Source organism: Cucurbita pepo, chromosome 16 (assembly GCF_057944985.1).
Source record: "Cucurbita pepo subsp. pepo isolate OVF chromosome 16, ASM5794498v1, whole genome shotgun sequence".
NCBI lineage: Eukaryota > Viridiplantae > Streptophyta > Magnoliopsida > Cucurbitales > Cucurbitaceae > Cucurbita > Cucurbita pepo.
In genome coordinates, this window is record NC_141813.1 from 4,247,693 (window position 1) to 4,263,451 (window position 15,759).

Genomic DNA, 15,759 nt, shown 5'->3' on the forward strand with positions numbered 1-15,759 from the left:
TGATGGGATCCGGTGCATTAGTGCTGGTATGATCGCACCCGACATGCAATGCGCACAAATTGCATTTAACGCATGCGGGGCGGCATGATCGAGGCGACGGTGGGTGCACGCACGTGCTCGGAACGGTCGGCGGGGCCCGCGCGGACACGTCGGGGAGAAGAAACGCGATGGGCGTGAGCGTGCGAGCGGGGGAGGTTGCCATTTGTAAAGAAAGGAAGAAAAGAACGGGGAGAAATTGAAATAAAAAATAAAAAAGGGGTGCAACACGAGGACTTCCCAAGTGGTCACCCAACTTAGTACTACTCTCGCCCAAGCACGCTTGACTGCGGAGTTCTGATGGGATCCGGTGCATTAGTGCTGGTATGATCGCACCCGACATGCAATGCGCACAAATTGCATTTAACGCATGCGGGGCGGCATGATCGAGGCGACGGTGGGTGCACGCACGTGCTCGGAACGGTCGGCGGGGCCCGCGCGGACACGTCGGGGAGAAGAAACGCGATGGGCGTGAGCGTGCGAGCGGGGGAGGTTGCCATTTGTAAAGAAAGGAAGAAAAGAACGGGGAGAAATTGAAATAAAAAATAAAAAAGGGGTGCAACACGAGGACTTCCCAAGTGGTCACCCAACTTAGTACTACTCTCGCCCAAGCACGCTTAACTGCGGAGTTCTGATGGGATCCGGTGCATTAGTGCTGGTATGATCGCACCCGACATGCAATGCGCACAAATTGCATTTAACGCATGCGGGGCGGCATGATCGAGGCGACGGTGGGTGCACGCACGTGCTCGGAACGGTCGGCGGGGCCCGCGCGGACACGTCGGGGAGAAGAAACGCGATGGGCGTGAGCGTGCGAGCGGGGGAGGTTGCCATTTGTAAAGAAAGGAAGAAAAGAACGGGGAGAAATTGAAATAAAAAATAAAAAAGGGGTGCAACACGAGGACTTCCCAAGTGGTCACCCAACTTAGTACTACTCTCGCCCAAGCACGCTTGACTGCGGAGTTCTGATGGGATCCGGTGCATTAGTGCTGGTATGATCGCACCCGACATGCAATGCGCACAAATTGCATTTAACGCATGCGGGGCGGCATGATCGAGGCGACGGTGGGTGCACGCACGTGCTCGGAACGGTCGGCGGGGCCCGCGCGGACACGTCGGGGAGAAGAAACGCGATGGGCGTGAGCGTGCGAGCGGGGGAGGTTGCCATTTGTAAAGAAAGGAAGAAAAGAACGGGGAGAAATTGAAATAAAAAATAAAAAAGGGGTGCAACACGAGGACTTCCCAAGTGGTCACCCAACTTAGTACTACTCTCGCCCAAGCACGCTTAACTGCGGAGTTCTGATGGGATCCGGTGCATTAGTGCTGGTATGATCGCACCCGACATGCAATGCGCACAAATTGCATTTAACGCATGCGGGGCGGCATGATCGAGGCGACGGTGGGTGCACGCACGTGCTCGGAACGGTCGGCGGGGCCCGCGCGGACACGTCGGGGAGAAGAAACGCGATGGGCGTGAGCGTGCGAGCGGGGGAGGTTGCCATTTGTAAAGAAAGGAAGAAAAGAACGGGGAGAAATTGAAATAAAAAATAAAAAAGGGGTGCAACACGAGGACTTCCCAAGTGGTCACCCAACTTAGTACTACTCTCGCCCAAGCACGCTTAACTGCGGAGTTCTGATGGGATCCGGTGCATTAGTGCTGGTATGATCGCACCCGACATGCAATGCGCACAAATTGCATTTAACGCATGCGGGGCGGCATGATCGAGGCGACGGTGGGTGCACGCACGTGCTCGGAACGGTCGGCGGGGCCCGCGCGGACACGTCGGGGAGAAGAAACGCGATGGGCGTGAGCGTGCGAGCGGGGGAGGTTGCCATTTGTAAAGAAAGGAAGAAAAGAACGGGGAGAAATTGAAATAAAAAATAAAAAAGGGGTGCAACACGAGGACTTCCCAAGTGGTCACCCAACTTAGTACTACTCTCGCCCAAGCACGCTTGACTGCGGAGTTCTGATGGGATCCGGTGCATTAGTGCTGGTATGATCGCACCCGACATGCAATGCGCACAAATTGCATTTAACGCATGCGGGGCGGCATGATCGAGGCGACGGTGGGTGCACGCACGTGCTCGGAACGGTCGGCGGGGCCCGCGCGGACACGTCGGGGAGAAGAAACGCGATGGGCGTGAGCGTGCGAGCGGGGGAGGTTGCCATTTGTAAAGAAAGGAAGAAAAGAACGGGGAGAAATTGAAATAAAAAATAAAAAAGGGGTGCAACACGAGGACTTCCCAAGTGGTCACCCAACTTAGTACTACTCTCGCCCAAGCACGCTTAACTGCGGAGTTCTGATGGGATCCGGTGCATTAGTGCTGGTATGATCGCACCCGACATGCAATGCGCACAAATTGCATTTAACGCATGCGGGGCGGCATGATCGAGGCGACGGTGGGTGCACGCACGTGCTCGGAACGGTCGGCGGGGCCCGCGCGGACACGTCGGGGAGAAGAAACGCGATGGGCGTGAGCGTGCGAGCGGGGGAGGTTGCCATTTGTAAAGAAAGGAAGAAAAGAACGGGGAGAAATTGAAATAAAAAATAAAAAAGGGGTGCAACACGAGGACTTCCCAAGTGGTCACCCAACTTAGTACTACTCTCGCCCAAGCACGCTTAACTGCGGAGTTCTGATGGGATCCGGTGCATTAGTGCTGGTATGATCGCACCCGACATGCAATGCGCACAAATTGCATTTAACGCATGCGGGGCGGCATGATCGAGGCGACGGTGGGTGCACGCACGTGCTCGGAACGGTCGGCGGGGCCCGCGCGGACACGTCGGGGAGAAGAAACGCGATGGGCGTGAGCGTGCGAGCGGGGGAGGTTGCCATTTGTAAAGAAAGGAAGAAAAGAACGGGGAGAAATTGAAATAAAAAATAAAAAAGGGGTGCAACACGAGGACTTCCCAAGTGGTCACCCAACTTAGTACTACTCTCGCCCAAGCACGCTTAACTGCGGAGTTCTGATGGGATCCGGTGCATTAGTGCTGGTATGATCGCACCCGACATGCAATGCGCACAAATTGCATTTAACGCATGCGGGGCGGCATGATCGAGGCGACGGTGGGTGCACGCACGTGCTCGGAACGGTCGGCGGGGCCCGCGCGGACACGTCGGGGAGAAGAAACGCGATGGGCGTGAGCGTGCGAGCGGGGGAGGTTGCCATTTGTAAAGAAAGGAAGAAAAGAACGGGGAGAAATTGAAATAAAAAATAAAAAAGGGGTGCAACACGAGGACTTCCCAAGTGGTCACCCAACTTAGTACTACTCTCGCCCAAGCACGCTTAACTGCGGAGTTCTGATGGGATCCGGTGCATTAGTGCTGGTATGATCGCACCCGACATGCAATGCGCACAAATTGCATTTAACGCATGCGGGGCGGCATGATCGAGGCGACGGTGGGTGCACGCACGTGCTCGGAACGGTCGGCGGGGCCCGCGCGGACACGTCGGGGAGAAGAAACGCGATGGGCGTGAGCGTGCGAGCGGGGGAGGTTGCCATTTGTAAAGAAAGGAAGAAAAGAACGGGGAGAAATTGAAATAAAAAATAAAAAAGGGGTGCAACACGAGGACTTCCCAAGTGGTCACCCAACTTAGTACTACTCTCGCCCAAGCACGCTTAACTGCGGAGTTCTGATGGGATCCGGTGCATTAGTGCTGGTATGATCGCACCCGACATGCAATGCGCACAAATTGCATTTAACGCATGCGGGGCGGCATGATCGAGGCGACGGTGGGTGCACGCACGTGCTCGGAACGGTCGGCGGGGCCCGCGCGGACACGTCGGGGAGAAGAAACGCGATGGGCGTGAGCGTGCGAGCGGGGGAGGTTGCCATTTGTAAAGAAAGGAAGAAAAGAACGGGGAGAAATTGAAATAAAAAATAAAAAAGGGGTGCAACACGAGGACTTCCCAAGTGGTCACCCAACTTAGTACTACTCTCGCCCAAGCACGCTTAACTGCGGAGTTCTGATGGGATCCGGTGCATTAGTGCTGGTATGATCGCACCCGACATGCAATGCGCACAAATTGCATTTAACGCATGCGGGGCGGCATGATCGAGGCGACGGTGGGTGCACGCACGTGCTCGGAACGGTCGGCGGGGCCCGCGCGGACACGTCGGGGAGAAGAAACGCGATGGGCGTGAGCGTGCGAGCGGGGGAGGTTGCCATTTGTAAAGAAAGGAAGAAAAGAACGGGGAGAAATTGAAATAAAAAATAAAAAAGGGGTGCAACACGAGGACTTCCCAAGTGGTCACCCAACTTAGTACTACTCTCGCCCAAGCACGCTTAACTGCGGAGTTCTGATGGGATCCGGTGCATTAGTGCTGGTATGATCGCACCCGACATGCAATGCGCACAAATTGCATTTAACGCATGCGGGGCGGCATGATCGAGGCGACGGTGGGTGCACGCACGTGCTCGGAACGGTCGGCGGGGCCCGCGCGGACACGTCGGGGAGAAGAAACGCGATGGGCGTGAGCGTGCGAGCGGGGGAGGTTGCCATTTGTAAAGAAAGGAAGAAAAGAACGGGGAGAAATTGAAATAAAAAATAAAAAAGGGGTGCAACACGAGGACTTCCCAAGTGGTCACCCAACTTAGTACTACTCTCGCCCAAGCACGCTTAACTGCGGAGTTCTGATGGGATCCGGTGCATTAGTGCTGGTATGATCGCACCCGACATGCAATGCGCACAAATTGCATTTAACGCATGCGGGGCGGCATGATCGAGGCGACGGTGGGTGCACGCACGTGCTCGGAACGGTCGGCGGGGCCCGCGCGGACACGTCGGGGAGAAGAAACGCGATGGGCGTGAGCGTGCGAGCGGGGGAGGTTGCCATTTGTAAAGAAAGGAAGAAAAGAACGGGGAGAAATTGAAATAAAAAATAAAAAAGGGGTGCAACACGAGGACTTCCCAAGTGGTCACCCAACTTAGTACTACTCTCGCCCAAGCACGCTTAACTGCGGAGTTCTGATGGGATCCGGTGCATTAGTGCTGGTATGATCGCACCCGACATGCAATGCGCACAAATTGCATTTAACGCATGCGGGGCGGCATGATCGAGGCGACGGTGGGTGCACGCACGTGCTCGGAACGGTCGGCGGGGCCCGCGCGGACACGTCGGGGAGAAGAAACGCGATGGGCGTGAGCGTGCGAGCGGGGGAGGTTGCCATTTGTAAAGAAAGGAAGAAAAGAACGGGGAGAAATTGAAATAAAAAATAAAAAAGGGGTGCAACACGAGGACTTCCCAAGTGGTCACCCAACTTAGTACTACTCTCGCCCAAGCACGCTTAACTGCGGAGTTCTGATGGGATCCGGTGCATTAGTGCTGGTATGATCGCACCCGACATGCAATGCGCACAAATTGCATTTAACGCATGCGGGGCGGCATGATCGAGGCGACGGTGGGTGCACGCACGTGCTCGGAACGGTCGGCGGGGCCCGCGCGGACACGTCGGGGAGAAGAAACGCGATGGGCGTGAGCGTGCGAGCGGGGGAGGTTGCCATTTGTAAAGAAAGGAAGAAAAGAACGGGGAGAAATTGAAATAAAAATAAAAAAGGGGTGCAACACGAGGACTTCCCAAGTGGTCACCCAACTTAGTACTACTCTCGCCCAAGCACGCTTAACTGCGGAGTTCTGATGGGATCCGGTGCATTAGTGCTGGTATGATCGCACCCGACATGCAATGCGCACAAATTGCATTTAACGCATGCGGGGCGGCATGATCGAGGCGACGGTGGGTGCACGCACGTGCTCGGAACGGTCGGCGGGGCCCGCGCGGACACGTCGGGGAGAAGAAACGCGATGGGCGTGAGCGTGCGAGCGGGGGAGGTTGCCATTTGTAAAGAAAGGAAGAAAAGAACGGGGAGAAATTGAAATAAAAAATAAAAAAAGGGGTGCAACACGAGGACTTCCCAAGTGGTCACCCAACTTAGTACTACTCTCGCCCAAGCACGCTTAACTGCGGAGTTCTGATGGGATCCGGTGCATTAGTGCTGGTATGATCGCACCCGACATGCAATGCGCACAAATTGCATTTAACGCATGCGGGGCGGCATGATCGAGGCGACGGTGGGTGCACGCACGTGCTCGGAACGGTCGGCGGGGCCCGCGCGGACACGTCGGGGAGAAGAAACGCGATGGGCGTGAGCGTGCGAGCGGGGGAGGTTGCCATTTGTAAAGAAAGGAAGAAAAGAACGGGGAGAAATTGAAATAAAAAATAAAAAAGGGGTGCAACACGAGGACTTCCCAAGTGGTCACCCAACTTAGTACTACTCTCGCCCAAGCACGCTTAACTGCGGAGTTCTGATGGGATCCGGTGCATTAGTGCTGGTATGATCGCACCCGACATGCAATGCGCACAAATTGCATTTAACGCATGCGGGGCGGCATGATCGAGGCGACGGTGGGTGCACGCACGTGCTCGGAACGGTCGGCGGGGCCCGCGCGGACACGTCGGGGAGAAGAAACGCGATGGGCGTGAGCGTGCGAGCGGGGGAGGTTGCCATTTGTAAAGAAAGGAAGAAAAGAACGGGGAGAAATTGAAATAAAAAATAAAAAAGGGGTGCAACACGAGGACTTCCCAAGTGGTCACCCAACTTAGTACTACTCTCGCCCAAGCACGCTTAACTGCGGAGTTCTGATGGGATCCGGTGCATTAGTGCTGGTATGATCGCACCCGACATGCAATGCGCACAAATTGCATTTAACGCATGCGGGGCGGCATGATCGAGGCGACGGTGGGTGCACGCACGTGCTCGGAACGGTCGGCGGGGCCCGCGCGGACACGTCGGGGAGAAGAAACGCGATGGGCGTGAGCGTGCGAGCGGGGGAGGTTGCCATTTGTAAAGAAAGGAAGAAAAGAACGGGGAGAAATTGAAATAAAAAATAAAAAAGGGGTGCAACACGAGGACTTCCCAAGTGGTCACCCAACTTAGTACTACTCTCGCCCAAGCACGCTTAACTGCGGAGTTCTGATGGGATCCGGTGCATTAGTGCTGGTATGATCGCACCCGACATGCAATGCGCACAAATTGCATTTAACGCATGCGGGGCGGCATGATCGAGGCGACGGTGGGTGCACGCACGTGCTCGGAACGGTCGGCGGGGCCCGCGCGGACACGTCGGGGAGAAGAAACGCGATGGGCGTGAGCGTGCGAGCGGGGGAGGTTGCCATTTGTAAAGAAAGGAAGAAAAGAACGGGGAGAAATTGAAATAAAAAATAAAAAAGGGGTGCAACACGAGGACTTCCCAAGTGGTCACCCAACTTAGTACTACTCTCGCCCAAGCACGCTTAACTGCGGAGTTCTGATGGGATCCGGTGCATTAGTGCTGGTATGATCGCACCCGACATGCAATGCGCACAAATTGCATTTAACGCATGCGGGGCGGCATGATCGAGGCGACGGTGGGTGCACGCACGTGCTCGGAACGGTCGGCGGGGCCCGCGCGGACACGTCGGGGAGAAGAAACGCGATGGGCGTGAGCGTGCGAGCGGGGGAGGTTGCCATTTGTAAAGAAAGGAAGAAAAGAACGGGGAGAAATTGAAATAAAAAATAAAAAAGGGGTGCAACACGAGGACTTCCCAAGTGGTCACCCAACTTAGTACTACTCTCGCCCAAGCACGCTTAACTGCGGAGTTCTGATGGGATCCGGTGCATTAGTGCTGGTATGATCGCACCCGACATGCAATGCGCACAAATTGCATTTAACGCATGCGGGGCGGCATGATCGAGGCGACGGTGGGTGCACGCACGTGCTCGGAACGGTCGGCGGGGCCCGCGCGGACACGTCGGGGAGAAGAAACGCGATGGGCGTGAGCGTGCGAGCGGGGGAGGTTGCCATTTGTAAAGAAAGGAAGAAAAGAACGGGGAGAAATTGAAATAAAAAATAAAAAAGGGGTGCAACACGAGGACTTCCCAAGTGGTCACCCAACTTAGTACTACTCTCGCCCAAGCACGCTTAACTGCGGAGTTCTGATGGGATCCGGTGCATTAGTGCTGGTATGATCGCACCCGACATGCAATGCGCACAAATTGCATTTAACGCATGCGGGGCGGCATGATCGAGGCGACGGTGGGTGCACGCACGTGCTCGGAACGGTCGGCGGGGCCCGCGCGGACACGTCGGGGAGAAGAAACGCGATGGGCGTGAGCGTGCGAGCGGGGGAGGTTGCCATTTGTAAAGAAAGGAAGAAAAGAACGGGGAGAAATTGAAATAAAAAATAAAAAAGGGGTGCAACACGAGGACTTCCCAAGTGGTCACCCAACTTAGTACTACTCTCGCCCAAGCACGCTTAACTGCGGAGTTCTGATGGGATCCGGTGCATTAGTGCTGGTATGATCGCACCCGACATGCAATGCGCACAAATTGCATTTAACGCATGCGGGGCGGCATGATCGAGGCGACGGTGGGTGCACGCACGTGCTCGGAACGGTCGGCGGGGCCCGCGCGGACACGTCGGGGAGAAGAAACGCGATGGGCGTGAGCGTGCGAGCGGGGGAGGTTGCCATTTGTAAAGAAAGGAAGAAAAGAACGGGGAGAAATTGAAATAAAAAATAAAAAAGGGGTGCAACACGAGGACTTCCCAAGTGGTCACCCAACTTAGTACTACTCTCGCCCAAGCACGCTTAACTGCGGAGTTCTGATGGGATCCGGTGCATTAGTGCTGGTATGATCGCACCCGACATGCAATGCGCACAAATTGCATTTAACGCATGCGGGGCGGCATGATCGAGGCGACGGTGGGTGCACGCACGTGCTCGGAACGGTCGGCGGGGCCCGCGCGGACACGTCGGGGAGAAGAAACGCGATGGGCGTGAGCGTGCGAGCGGGGGAGGTTGCCATTTGTAAAGAAAGGAAGAAAAGAACGGGGAGAAATTGAAATAAAAAATAAAAAAGGGGTGCAACACGAGGACTTCCCAAGTGGTCACCCAACTTAGTACTACTCTCGCCCAAGCACGCTTAACTGCGGAGTTCTGATGGGATCCGGTGCATTAGTGCTGGTATGATCGCACCCGACATGCAATGCGCACAAATTGCATTTAACGCATGCGGGGCGGCATGATCGAGGCGACGGTGGGTGCACGCACGTGCTCGGAACGGTCGGCGGGGCCCGCGCGGACACGTCGGGGAGAAGAAACGCGATGGGCGTGAGCGTGCGAGCGGGGGAGGTTGCCATTTGTAAAGAAAGGAAGAAAAGAACGGGGAGAAATTGAAATAAAAAATAAAAAAGGGGTGCAACACGAGGACTTCCCAAGTGGTCACCCAACTTAGTACTACTCTCGCCCAAGCACGCTTAACTGCGGAGTTCTGATGGGATCCGGTGCATTAGTGCTGGTATGATCGCACCCGACATGCAATGCGCACAAATTGCATTTAACGCATGCGGGGCGGCATGATCGAGGCGACGGTGGGTGCACGCACGTGCTCGGAACGGTCGGCGGGGCCCGCGCGGACACGTCGGGGAGAAGAAACGCGATGGGCGTGAGCGTGCGAGCGGGGGAGGTTGCCATTTGTAAAGAAAGGAAGAAAAGAACGGGGAGAAATTGAAATAAAAAATAAAAAAGGGGTGCAACACGAGGACTTCCCAAGTGGTCACCCAACTTAGTACTACTCTCGCCCAAGCACGCTTAACTGCGGAGTTCTGATGGGATCCGGTGCATTAGTGCTGGTATGATCGCACCCGACATGCAATGCGCACAAATTGCATTTAACGCATGCGGGGCGGCATGATCGAGGCGACGGTGGGTGCACGCACGTGCTCGGAACGGTCGGCGGGGCCCGCGCGGACACGTCGGGGAGAAGAAACGCGATGGGCGTGAGCGTGCGAGCGGGGGAGGTTGCCATTTGTAAAGAAAGGAAGAAAAGAACGGGGAGAAATTGAAATAAAAAATAAAAAAGGGGTGCAACACGAGGACTTCCCAAGTGGTCACCCAACTTAGTACTACTCTCGCCCAAGCACGCTTAACTGCGGAGTTCTGATGGGATCCGGTGCATTAGTGCTGGTATGATCGCACCCGACATGCAATGCGCACAAATTGCATTTAACGCATGCGGGGCGGCATGATCGAGGCGACGGTGGGTGCACGCACGTGCTCGGAACGGTCGGCGGGGCCCGCGCGGACACGTCGGGGAGAAGAAACGCGATGGGCGTGAGCGTGCGAGCGGGGGAGGTTGCCATTTGTAAAGAAAGGAAGAAAAGAACGGGGAGAAATTGAAATAAAAAATAAAAAAGGGGTGCAACACGAGGACTTCCCAAGTGGTCACCCAACTTAGTACTACTCTCGCCCAAGCACGCTTAACTGCGGAGTTCTGATGGGATCCGGTGCATTAGTGCTGGTATGATCGCACCCGACATGCAATGCGCACAAATTGCATTTAACGCATGCGGGGCGGCATGATCGAGGCGACGGTGGGTGCACGCACGTGCTCGGAACGGTCGGCGGGGCCCGCGCGGACACGTCGGGGAGAAGAAACGCGATGGGCGTGAGCGTGCGAGCGGGGGAGGTTGCCATTTGTAAAGAAAGGAAGAAAAGAACGGGGAGAAATTGAAATAAAAAATAAAAAAGGGGTGCAACACGAGGACTTCCCAAGTGGTCACCCAACTTAGTACTACTCTCGCCCAAGCACGCTTAACTGCGGAGTTCTGATGGGATCCGGTGCATTAGTGCTGGTATGATCGCACCCGACATGCAATGCGCACAAATTGCATTTAACGCATGCGGGGCGGCATGATCGAGGCGACGGTGGGTGCACGCACGTGCTCGGAACGGTCGGCGGGGCCCGCGCGGACACGTCGGGGAGAAGAAACGCGATGGGCGTGAGCGTGCGAGCGGGGGAGGTTGCCATTTGTAAAGAAAGGAAGAAAAGAACGGGGAGAAATTGAAATAAAAAATAAAAAAGGGGTGCAACACGAGGACTTCCCAAGTGGTCACCCAACTTAGTACTACTCTCGCCCAAGCACGCTTAACTGCGGAGTTCTGATGGGATCCGGTGCATTAGTGCTGGTATGATCGCACCCGACATGCAATGCGCACAAATTGCATTTAACGCATGCGGGGCGGCATGATCGAGGCGACGGTGGGTGCACGCACGTGCTCGGAACGGTCGGCGGGGCCCGCGCGGACACGTCGGGGAGAAGAAACGCGATGGGCGTGAGCGTGCGAGCGGGGGAGGTTGCCATTTGTAAAGAAAGGAAGAAAAGAACGGGGAGAAATTGAAATAAAAAATAAAAAAGGGGTGCAACACGAGGACTTCCCAAGTGGTCACCCAACTTAGTACTACTCTCGCCCAAGCACGCTTAACTGCGGAGTTCTGATGGGATCCGGTGCATTAGTGCTGGTATGATCGCACCCGACATGCAATGCGCACAAATTGCATTTAACGCATGCGGGGCGGCATGATCGAGGCGACGGTGGGTGCACGCACGTGCTCGGAACGGTCGGCGGGGCCCGCGCGGACACGTCGGGGAGAAGAAACGCGATGGGCGTGAGCGTGCGAGCGGGGGAGGTTGCCATTTGTAAAGAAAGGAAGAAAAGAACGGGGAGAAATTGAAATAAAAAATAAAAAAGGGGTGCAACACGAGGACTTCCCAAGTGGTCACCCAACTTAGTACTACTCTCGCCCAAGCACGCTTAACTGCGGAGTTCTGATGGGATCCGGTGCATTAGTGCTGGTATGATCGCACCCGACATGCAATGCGCACAAATTGCATTTAACGCATGCGGGGCGGCATGATCGAGGCGACGGTGGGTGCACGCACGTGCTCGGAACGGTCGGCGGGGCCCGCGCGGACACGTCGGGGAGAAGAAACGCGATGGGCGTGAGCGTGCGAGCGGGGGAGGTTGCCATTTGTAAAGAAAGGAAGAAAAGAACGGGGAGAAATTGAAATAAAAAATAAAAAAGGGGTGCAACACGAGGACTTCCCAAGTGGTCACCCAACTTAGTACTACTCTCGCCCAAGCACGCTTAACTGCGGAGTTCTGATGGGATCCGGTGCATTAGTGCTGGTATGATCGCACCCGACATGCAATGCGCACAAATTGCATTTAACGCATGCGGGGCGGCATGATCGAGGCGACGGTGGGTGCACGCACGTGCTCGGAACGGTCGGCGGGGCCCGCGCGGACACGTCGGGGAGAAGAAACGCGATGGGCGTGAGCGTGCGAGCGGGGGAGGTTGCCATTTGTAAAGAAAGGAAGAAAAGAACGGGGAGAAATTGAAATAAAAAATAAAAAAGGGGTGCAACACGAGGACTTCCCAAGTGGTCACCCAACTTAGTACTACTCTCGCCCAAGCACGCTTAACTGCGGAGTTCTGATGGGATCCGGTGCATTAGTGCTGGTATGATCGCACCCGACATGCAATGCGCACAAATTGCATTTAACGCATGCGGGGCGGCATGATCGAGGCGACGGTGGGTGCACGCACGTGCTCGGAACGGTCGGCGGGGCCCGCGCGGACACGTCGGGGAGAAGAAACGCGATGGGCGTGAGCGTGCGAGCGGGGGAGGTTGCCATTTGTAAAGAAAGGAAGAAAAGAACGGGGAGAAATTGAAATAAAAAATAAAAAAGGGGTGCAACACGAGGACTTCCCAAGTGGTCACCCAACTTAGTACTACTCTCGCCCAAGCACGCTTAACTGCGGAGTTCTGATGGGATCCGGTGCATTAGTGCTGGTATGATCGCACCCGACATGCAATGCGCACAAATTGCATTTAACGCATGCGGGGCGGCATGATCGAGGCGACGGTGGGTGCACGCACGTGCTCGGAACGGTCGGCGGGGCCCGCGCGGACACGTCGGGGAGAAGAAACGCGATGGGCGTGAGCGTGCGAGCGGGGGAGGTTGCCATTTGTAAAGAAAGGAAGAAAAGAACGGGGAGAAATTGAAATAAAAAATAAAAAAGGGGTGCAACACGAGGACTTCCCAAGTGGTCACCCAACTTAGTACTACTCTCGCCCAAGCACGCTTAACTGCGGAGTTCTGATGGGATCCGGTGCATTAGTGCTGGTATGATCGCACCCGACATGCAATGCGCACAAATTGCATTTAACGCATGCGGGGCGGCATGATCGAGGCGACGGTGGGTGCACGCACGTGCTCGGAACGGTCGGCGGGGCCCGCGCGGACACGTCGGGGAGAAGAAACGCGATGGGCGTGAGCGTGCGAGCGGGGGAGGTTGCCATTTGTAAAGAAAGGAAGAAAAGAACGGGGAGAAATTGAAATAAAAAATAAAAAAGGGGTGCAACACGAGGACTTCCCAAGTGGTCACCCAACTTAGTACTACTCTCGCCCAAGCACGCTTAACTGCGGAGTTCTGATGGGATCCGGTGCATTAGTGCTGGTATGATCGCACCCGACATGCAATGCGCACAAATTGCATTTAACGCATGCGGGGCGGCATGATCGAGGCGACGGTGGGTGCACGCACGTGCTCGGAACGGTCGGCGGGGCCCGCGCGGACACGTCGGGGAGAAGAAACGCGATGGGCGTGAGCGTGCGAGCGGGGGAGGTTGCCATTTGTAAAGAAAGGAAGAAAAGAACGGGGAGAAATTGAAATAAAAAATAAAAAAGGGGTGCAACACGAGGACTTCCCAAGTGGTCACCCAACTTAGTACTACTCTCGCCCAAGCACGCTTAACTGCGGAGTTCTGATGGGATCCGGTGCATTAGTGCTGGTATGATCGCACCCGACATGCAATGCGCACAAATTGCATTTAACGCATGCGGGGCGGCATGATCGAGGCGACGGTGGGTGCACGCACGTGCTCGGAACGGTCGGCGGGGCCCGCGCGGACACGTCGGGGAGAAGAAACGCGATGGGCGTGAGCGTGCGAGCGGGGGAGGTTGCCATTTGTAAAGAAAGGAAGAAAAGAACGGGGAGAAATTGAAATAAAAAATAAAAAAGGGGTGCAACACGAGGACTTCCCAAGTGGTCACCCAACTTAGTACTACTCTCGCCCAAGCACGCTTAACTGCGGAGTTCTGATGGGATCCGGTGCATTAGTGCTGGTATGATCGCACCCGACATGCAATGCGCACAAATTGCATTTAACGCATGCGGGGCGGCATGATCGAGGCGACGGTGGGTGCACGCACGTGCTCGGAACGGTCGGCGGGGCCCGCGCGGACACGTCGGGGAGAAGAAACGCGATGGGCGTGAGCGTGCGAGCGGGGGAGGTTGCCATTTGTAAAGAAAGGAAGAAAAGAACGGGGAGAAATTGAAATAAAAAATAAAAAAGGGGTGCAACACGAGGACTTCCCAAGTGGTCACCCAACTTAGTACTACTCTCGCCCAAGCACGCTTAACTGCGGAGTTCTGATGGGATCCGGTGCATTAGTGCTGGTATGATCGCACCCGACATGCAATGCGCACAAATTGCATTTAACGCATGCGGGGCGGCATGATCGAGGCGACGGTGGGTGCACGCACGTGCTCGGAACGGTCGGCGGGGCCCGCGCGGACACGTCGGGGAGAAGAAACGCGATGGGCGTGAGCGTGCGAGCGGGGGAGGTTGCCATTTGTAAAGAAAGGAAGAAAAGAACGGGGAGAAATTGAAATAAAAAATAAAAAAGGGGTGCAACACGAGGACTTCCCAAGTGGTCACCCAACTTAGTACTACTCTCGCCCAAGCACGCTTAACTGCGGAGTTCTGATGGGATCCGGTGCATTAGTGCTGGTATGATCGCACCCGACATGCAATGCGCACAAATTGCATTTAACGCATGCGGGGCGGCATGATCGAGGCGACGGTGGGTGCACGCACGTGCTCGGAACGGTCGGCGGGGCCCGCGCGGACACGTCGGGGAGAAGAAACGCGATGGGCGTGAGCGTGCGAGCGGGGGAGGTTGCCATTTGTAAAGAAAGGAAGAAAAGAACGGGGAGAAATTGAAATAAAAAATAAAAAAGGGGTGCAACACGAGGACTTCCCAAGTGGTCACCCAACTTAGTACTACTCTCGCCCAAGCACGCTTAACTGCGGAGTTCTGATGGGATCCGGTGCATTAGTGCTGGTATGATCGCACCCGACATGCAATGCGCACAAATTGCATTTAACGCATGCGGGGCGGCATGATCGAGGCGACGGTGGGTGCACGCACGTGCTCGGAACGGTCGGCGGGGCCCGCGCGGACACGTCGGGGAGAAGAAACGCGATGGGCGTGAGCGTGCGAGCGGGGGAGGTTGCCATTTGTAAAGAAAGGAAGAAAAGAACGGGGAGAAATTGAAATAAAAAATAAAAAAGGGGTGCAACACGAGGACTTCCCAAGTGGTCACCCAACTTAGTACTACTCTCGCCCAAGCACGCTTAACTGCGGAGTTCTAATGGGATCCGGTGCATTAGTGCTGGTATGATCGCACCCGACATGCAATGCGCACAAATTGCATTTAACGCATGCGGGGCGGCATGATCGAGGCGACGGTGGGTGCACGCACGTGCTCGGAACGGTCGGCGGGGCCCGCGCGGACACGTCGGGGAGAAGAAACGCGATGGGCGTGAGCGTGCGAGCGGGGGAGGTTGCCATTTGTAAAGAAAGGAAGAAAAGAACGGGGAGAAATTGAAATAAAAAATAAAAAAGGGGTGCAACACGAGGACTTCCCAAGTGGTCACCCAACTTAGTACTACTCTCGCCCAAGCACGCTTGACTGCGGAGTTCTGATGGGATCCGGTGCATTAGTGCTGGTATGATCGCACCCGACATGCAATGCGCACAAATT

The 15,759-nt window shown here is 55.7% G+C and overlaps 47 non-coding genes across 47 annotated transcripts; all 47 read right to left on the reverse strand.

The window, feature by feature from the left end:
- Positions 1–255: 255 nt before the first annotated feature.
- LOC147787966 (5S ribosomal RNA) lies at positions 256–374 on the reverse strand. The gene has a single exon (XR_015413047.1). It is a non-coding gene; the product is annotated as a 5S ribosomal RNA (ribosomal RNA).
- A 215-nt stretch (positions 375–589) lies between these two features.
- On the reverse strand, positions 590–708 carry LOC147787967 (5S ribosomal RNA). Its single transcript, XR_015412217.1, has one exon. It is a non-coding gene; the product is annotated as a 5S ribosomal RNA (ribosomal RNA).
- Positions 709–923: 215 nt separating this feature from the next.
- Positions 924–1,042, reverse strand: LOC147787968 (5S ribosomal RNA). Its single transcript, XR_015413048.1, has one exon. It is a non-coding gene; the product is annotated as a 5S ribosomal RNA (ribosomal RNA).
- A 215-nt stretch (positions 1,043–1,257) lies between these two features.
- On the reverse strand, positions 1,258–1,376 carry LOC147787969 (5S ribosomal RNA). Its single transcript, XR_015412230.1, has one exon. It is a non-coding gene; the product is annotated as a 5S ribosomal RNA (ribosomal RNA).
- A 215-nt stretch (positions 1,377–1,591) lies between these two features.
- LOC147787970 (5S ribosomal RNA) lies at positions 1,592–1,710 on the reverse strand. The gene has a single exon (XR_015412241.1). It is a non-coding gene; the product is annotated as a 5S ribosomal RNA (ribosomal RNA).
- Positions 1,711–1,925: 215 nt separating this feature from the next.
- Positions 1,926–2,044, reverse strand: LOC147787971 (5S ribosomal RNA). Its single transcript, XR_015413049.1, has one exon. It is a non-coding gene; the product is annotated as a 5S ribosomal RNA (ribosomal RNA).
- A 215-nt stretch (positions 2,045–2,259) lies between these two features.
- LOC147787972 (5S ribosomal RNA) lies at positions 2,260–2,378 on the reverse strand. Its single transcript, XR_015412252.1, has one exon. It is a non-coding gene; the product is annotated as a 5S ribosomal RNA (ribosomal RNA).
- Positions 2,379–2,593: 215 nt separating this feature from the next.
- Positions 2,594–2,712, reverse strand: LOC147787973 (5S ribosomal RNA). The gene has a single exon (XR_015412263.1). It is a non-coding gene; the product is annotated as a 5S ribosomal RNA (ribosomal RNA).
- Positions 2,713–2,927: 215 nt separating this feature from the next.
- LOC147787974 (5S ribosomal RNA) lies at positions 2,928–3,046 on the reverse strand. The gene has a single exon (XR_015412274.1). It is a non-coding gene; the product is annotated as a 5S ribosomal RNA (ribosomal RNA).
- Positions 3,047–3,261: 215 nt separating this feature from the next.
- Positions 3,262–3,380, reverse strand: LOC147787975 (5S ribosomal RNA). The gene has a single exon (XR_015412285.1). It is a non-coding gene; the product is annotated as a 5S ribosomal RNA (ribosomal RNA).
- A 215-nt stretch (positions 3,381–3,595) lies between these two features.
- LOC147787976 (5S ribosomal RNA) lies at positions 3,596–3,714 on the reverse strand. Its single transcript, XR_015412296.1, has one exon. It is a non-coding gene; the product is annotated as a 5S ribosomal RNA (ribosomal RNA).
- Positions 3,715–3,929: 215 nt separating this feature from the next.
- LOC147787977 (5S ribosomal RNA) lies at positions 3,930–4,048 on the reverse strand. The gene has a single exon (XR_015412307.1). It is a non-coding gene; the product is annotated as a 5S ribosomal RNA (ribosomal RNA).
- Positions 4,049–4,263: 215 nt separating this feature from the next.
- LOC147787978 (5S ribosomal RNA) lies at positions 4,264–4,382 on the reverse strand. The gene has a single exon (XR_015412319.1). It is a non-coding gene; the product is annotated as a 5S ribosomal RNA (ribosomal RNA).
- A 215-nt stretch (positions 4,383–4,597) lies between these two features.
- On the reverse strand, positions 4,598–4,716 carry LOC147787979 (5S ribosomal RNA). The gene has a single exon (XR_015412332.1). It is a non-coding gene; the product is annotated as a 5S ribosomal RNA (ribosomal RNA).
- A 215-nt stretch (positions 4,717–4,931) lies between these two features.
- Positions 4,932–5,050, reverse strand: LOC147787980 (5S ribosomal RNA). The gene has a single exon (XR_015412343.1). It is a non-coding gene; the product is annotated as a 5S ribosomal RNA (ribosomal RNA).
- A 215-nt stretch (positions 5,051–5,265) lies between these two features.
- Positions 5,266–5,384, reverse strand: LOC147787981 (5S ribosomal RNA). Its single transcript, XR_015412354.1, has one exon. It is a non-coding gene; the product is annotated as a 5S ribosomal RNA (ribosomal RNA).
- Positions 5,385–5,598: 214 nt separating this feature from the next.
- On the reverse strand, positions 5,599–5,717 carry LOC147787982 (5S ribosomal RNA). Its single transcript, XR_015412365.1, has one exon. It is a non-coding gene; the product is annotated as a 5S ribosomal RNA (ribosomal RNA).
- Positions 5,718–5,933: 216 nt separating this feature from the next.
- LOC147787983 (5S ribosomal RNA) lies at positions 5,934–6,052 on the reverse strand. Its single transcript, XR_015412376.1, has one exon. It is a non-coding gene; the product is annotated as a 5S ribosomal RNA (ribosomal RNA).
- Positions 6,053–6,267: 215 nt separating this feature from the next.
- On the reverse strand, positions 6,268–6,386 carry LOC147787984 (5S ribosomal RNA). Its single transcript, XR_015412387.1, has one exon. It is a non-coding gene; the product is annotated as a 5S ribosomal RNA (ribosomal RNA).
- Positions 6,387–6,601: 215 nt separating this feature from the next.
- LOC147787985 (5S ribosomal RNA) lies at positions 6,602–6,720 on the reverse strand. Its single transcript, XR_015412398.1, has one exon. It is a non-coding gene; the product is annotated as a 5S ribosomal RNA (ribosomal RNA).
- Positions 6,721–6,935: 215 nt separating this feature from the next.
- Positions 6,936–7,054, reverse strand: LOC147787986 (5S ribosomal RNA). The gene has a single exon (XR_015412409.1). It is a non-coding gene; the product is annotated as a 5S ribosomal RNA (ribosomal RNA).
- A 215-nt stretch (positions 7,055–7,269) lies between these two features.
- LOC147787987 (5S ribosomal RNA) lies at positions 7,270–7,388 on the reverse strand. The gene has a single exon (XR_015412420.1). It is a non-coding gene; the product is annotated as a 5S ribosomal RNA (ribosomal RNA).
- A 215-nt stretch (positions 7,389–7,603) lies between these two features.
- On the reverse strand, positions 7,604–7,722 carry LOC147787988 (5S ribosomal RNA). The gene has a single exon (XR_015412431.1). It is a non-coding gene; the product is annotated as a 5S ribosomal RNA (ribosomal RNA).
- A 215-nt stretch (positions 7,723–7,937) lies between these two features.
- LOC147787989 (5S ribosomal RNA) lies at positions 7,938–8,056 on the reverse strand. Its single transcript, XR_015412442.1, has one exon. It is a non-coding gene; the product is annotated as a 5S ribosomal RNA (ribosomal RNA).
- A 215-nt stretch (positions 8,057–8,271) lies between these two features.
- LOC147787990 (5S ribosomal RNA) lies at positions 8,272–8,390 on the reverse strand. Its single transcript, XR_015412453.1, has one exon. It is a non-coding gene; the product is annotated as a 5S ribosomal RNA (ribosomal RNA).
- Positions 8,391–8,605: 215 nt separating this feature from the next.
- On the reverse strand, positions 8,606–8,724 carry LOC147787991 (5S ribosomal RNA). Its single transcript, XR_015412464.1, has one exon. It is a non-coding gene; the product is annotated as a 5S ribosomal RNA (ribosomal RNA).
- Positions 8,725–8,939: 215 nt separating this feature from the next.
- Positions 8,940–9,058, reverse strand: LOC147787992 (5S ribosomal RNA). Its single transcript, XR_015412475.1, has one exon. It is a non-coding gene; the product is annotated as a 5S ribosomal RNA (ribosomal RNA).
- A 215-nt stretch (positions 9,059–9,273) lies between these two features.
- On the reverse strand, positions 9,274–9,392 carry LOC147787993 (5S ribosomal RNA). Its single transcript, XR_015412486.1, has one exon. It is a non-coding gene; the product is annotated as a 5S ribosomal RNA (ribosomal RNA).
- Positions 9,393–9,607: 215 nt separating this feature from the next.
- Positions 9,608–9,726, reverse strand: LOC147787994 (5S ribosomal RNA). Its single transcript, XR_015412497.1, has one exon. It is a non-coding gene; the product is annotated as a 5S ribosomal RNA (ribosomal RNA).
- Positions 9,727–9,941: 215 nt separating this feature from the next.
- LOC147787995 (5S ribosomal RNA) lies at positions 9,942–10,060 on the reverse strand. Its single transcript, XR_015412508.1, has one exon. It is a non-coding gene; the product is annotated as a 5S ribosomal RNA (ribosomal RNA).
- Positions 10,061–10,275: 215 nt separating this feature from the next.
- Positions 10,276–10,394, reverse strand: LOC147787996 (5S ribosomal RNA). The gene has a single exon (XR_015412520.1). It is a non-coding gene; the product is annotated as a 5S ribosomal RNA (ribosomal RNA).
- A 215-nt stretch (positions 10,395–10,609) lies between these two features.
- Positions 10,610–10,728, reverse strand: LOC147787997 (5S ribosomal RNA). The gene has a single exon (XR_015412531.1). It is a non-coding gene; the product is annotated as a 5S ribosomal RNA (ribosomal RNA).
- A 215-nt stretch (positions 10,729–10,943) lies between these two features.
- LOC147787998 (5S ribosomal RNA) lies at positions 10,944–11,062 on the reverse strand. Its single transcript, XR_015412542.1, has one exon. It is a non-coding gene; the product is annotated as a 5S ribosomal RNA (ribosomal RNA).
- A 215-nt stretch (positions 11,063–11,277) lies between these two features.
- On the reverse strand, positions 11,278–11,396 carry LOC147787999 (5S ribosomal RNA). Its single transcript, XR_015412554.1, has one exon. It is a non-coding gene; the product is annotated as a 5S ribosomal RNA (ribosomal RNA).
- Positions 11,397–11,611: 215 nt separating this feature from the next.
- LOC147788000 (5S ribosomal RNA) lies at positions 11,612–11,730 on the reverse strand. Its single transcript, XR_015412565.1, has one exon. It is a non-coding gene; the product is annotated as a 5S ribosomal RNA (ribosomal RNA).
- A 215-nt stretch (positions 11,731–11,945) lies between these two features.
- Positions 11,946–12,064, reverse strand: LOC147788001 (5S ribosomal RNA). Its single transcript, XR_015412576.1, has one exon. It is a non-coding gene; the product is annotated as a 5S ribosomal RNA (ribosomal RNA).
- A 215-nt stretch (positions 12,065–12,279) lies between these two features.
- LOC147788002 (5S ribosomal RNA) lies at positions 12,280–12,398 on the reverse strand. The gene has a single exon (XR_015412584.1). It is a non-coding gene; the product is annotated as a 5S ribosomal RNA (ribosomal RNA).
- A 215-nt stretch (positions 12,399–12,613) lies between these two features.
- LOC147788003 (5S ribosomal RNA) lies at positions 12,614–12,732 on the reverse strand. The gene has a single exon (XR_015412586.1). It is a non-coding gene; the product is annotated as a 5S ribosomal RNA (ribosomal RNA).
- Positions 12,733–12,947: 215 nt separating this feature from the next.
- Positions 12,948–13,066, reverse strand: LOC147788004 (5S ribosomal RNA). Its single transcript, XR_015412587.1, has one exon. It is a non-coding gene; the product is annotated as a 5S ribosomal RNA (ribosomal RNA).
- A 215-nt stretch (positions 13,067–13,281) lies between these two features.
- On the reverse strand, positions 13,282–13,400 carry LOC147788005 (5S ribosomal RNA). Its single transcript, XR_015412588.1, has one exon. It is a non-coding gene; the product is annotated as a 5S ribosomal RNA (ribosomal RNA).
- A 215-nt stretch (positions 13,401–13,615) lies between these two features.
- LOC147788006 (5S ribosomal RNA) lies at positions 13,616–13,734 on the reverse strand. The gene has a single exon (XR_015412593.1). It is a non-coding gene; the product is annotated as a 5S ribosomal RNA (ribosomal RNA).
- Positions 13,735–13,949: 215 nt separating this feature from the next.
- Positions 13,950–14,068, reverse strand: LOC147788007 (5S ribosomal RNA). The gene has a single exon (XR_015412595.1). It is a non-coding gene; the product is annotated as a 5S ribosomal RNA (ribosomal RNA).
- Positions 14,069–14,283: 215 nt separating this feature from the next.
- LOC147788008 (5S ribosomal RNA) lies at positions 14,284–14,402 on the reverse strand. Its single transcript, XR_015412596.1, has one exon. It is a non-coding gene; the product is annotated as a 5S ribosomal RNA (ribosomal RNA).
- A 215-nt stretch (positions 14,403–14,617) lies between these two features.
- On the reverse strand, positions 14,618–14,736 carry LOC147788009 (5S ribosomal RNA). The gene has a single exon (XR_015412604.1). It is a non-coding gene; the product is annotated as a 5S ribosomal RNA (ribosomal RNA).
- A 215-nt stretch (positions 14,737–14,951) lies between these two features.
- LOC147788010 (5S ribosomal RNA) lies at positions 14,952–15,070 on the reverse strand. The gene has a single exon (XR_015412607.1). It is a non-coding gene; the product is annotated as a 5S ribosomal RNA (ribosomal RNA).
- Positions 15,071–15,285: 215 nt separating this feature from the next.
- On the reverse strand, positions 15,286–15,404 carry LOC147788011 (5S ribosomal RNA). Its single transcript, XR_015412999.1, has one exon. It is a non-coding gene; the product is annotated as a 5S ribosomal RNA (ribosomal RNA).
- Positions 15,405–15,619: 215 nt separating this feature from the next.
- Positions 15,620–15,738, reverse strand: LOC147788012 (5S ribosomal RNA). The gene has a single exon (XR_015413050.1). It is a non-coding gene; the product is annotated as a 5S ribosomal RNA (ribosomal RNA).
- Positions 15,739–15,759: the final 21 nt, after the last annotated feature.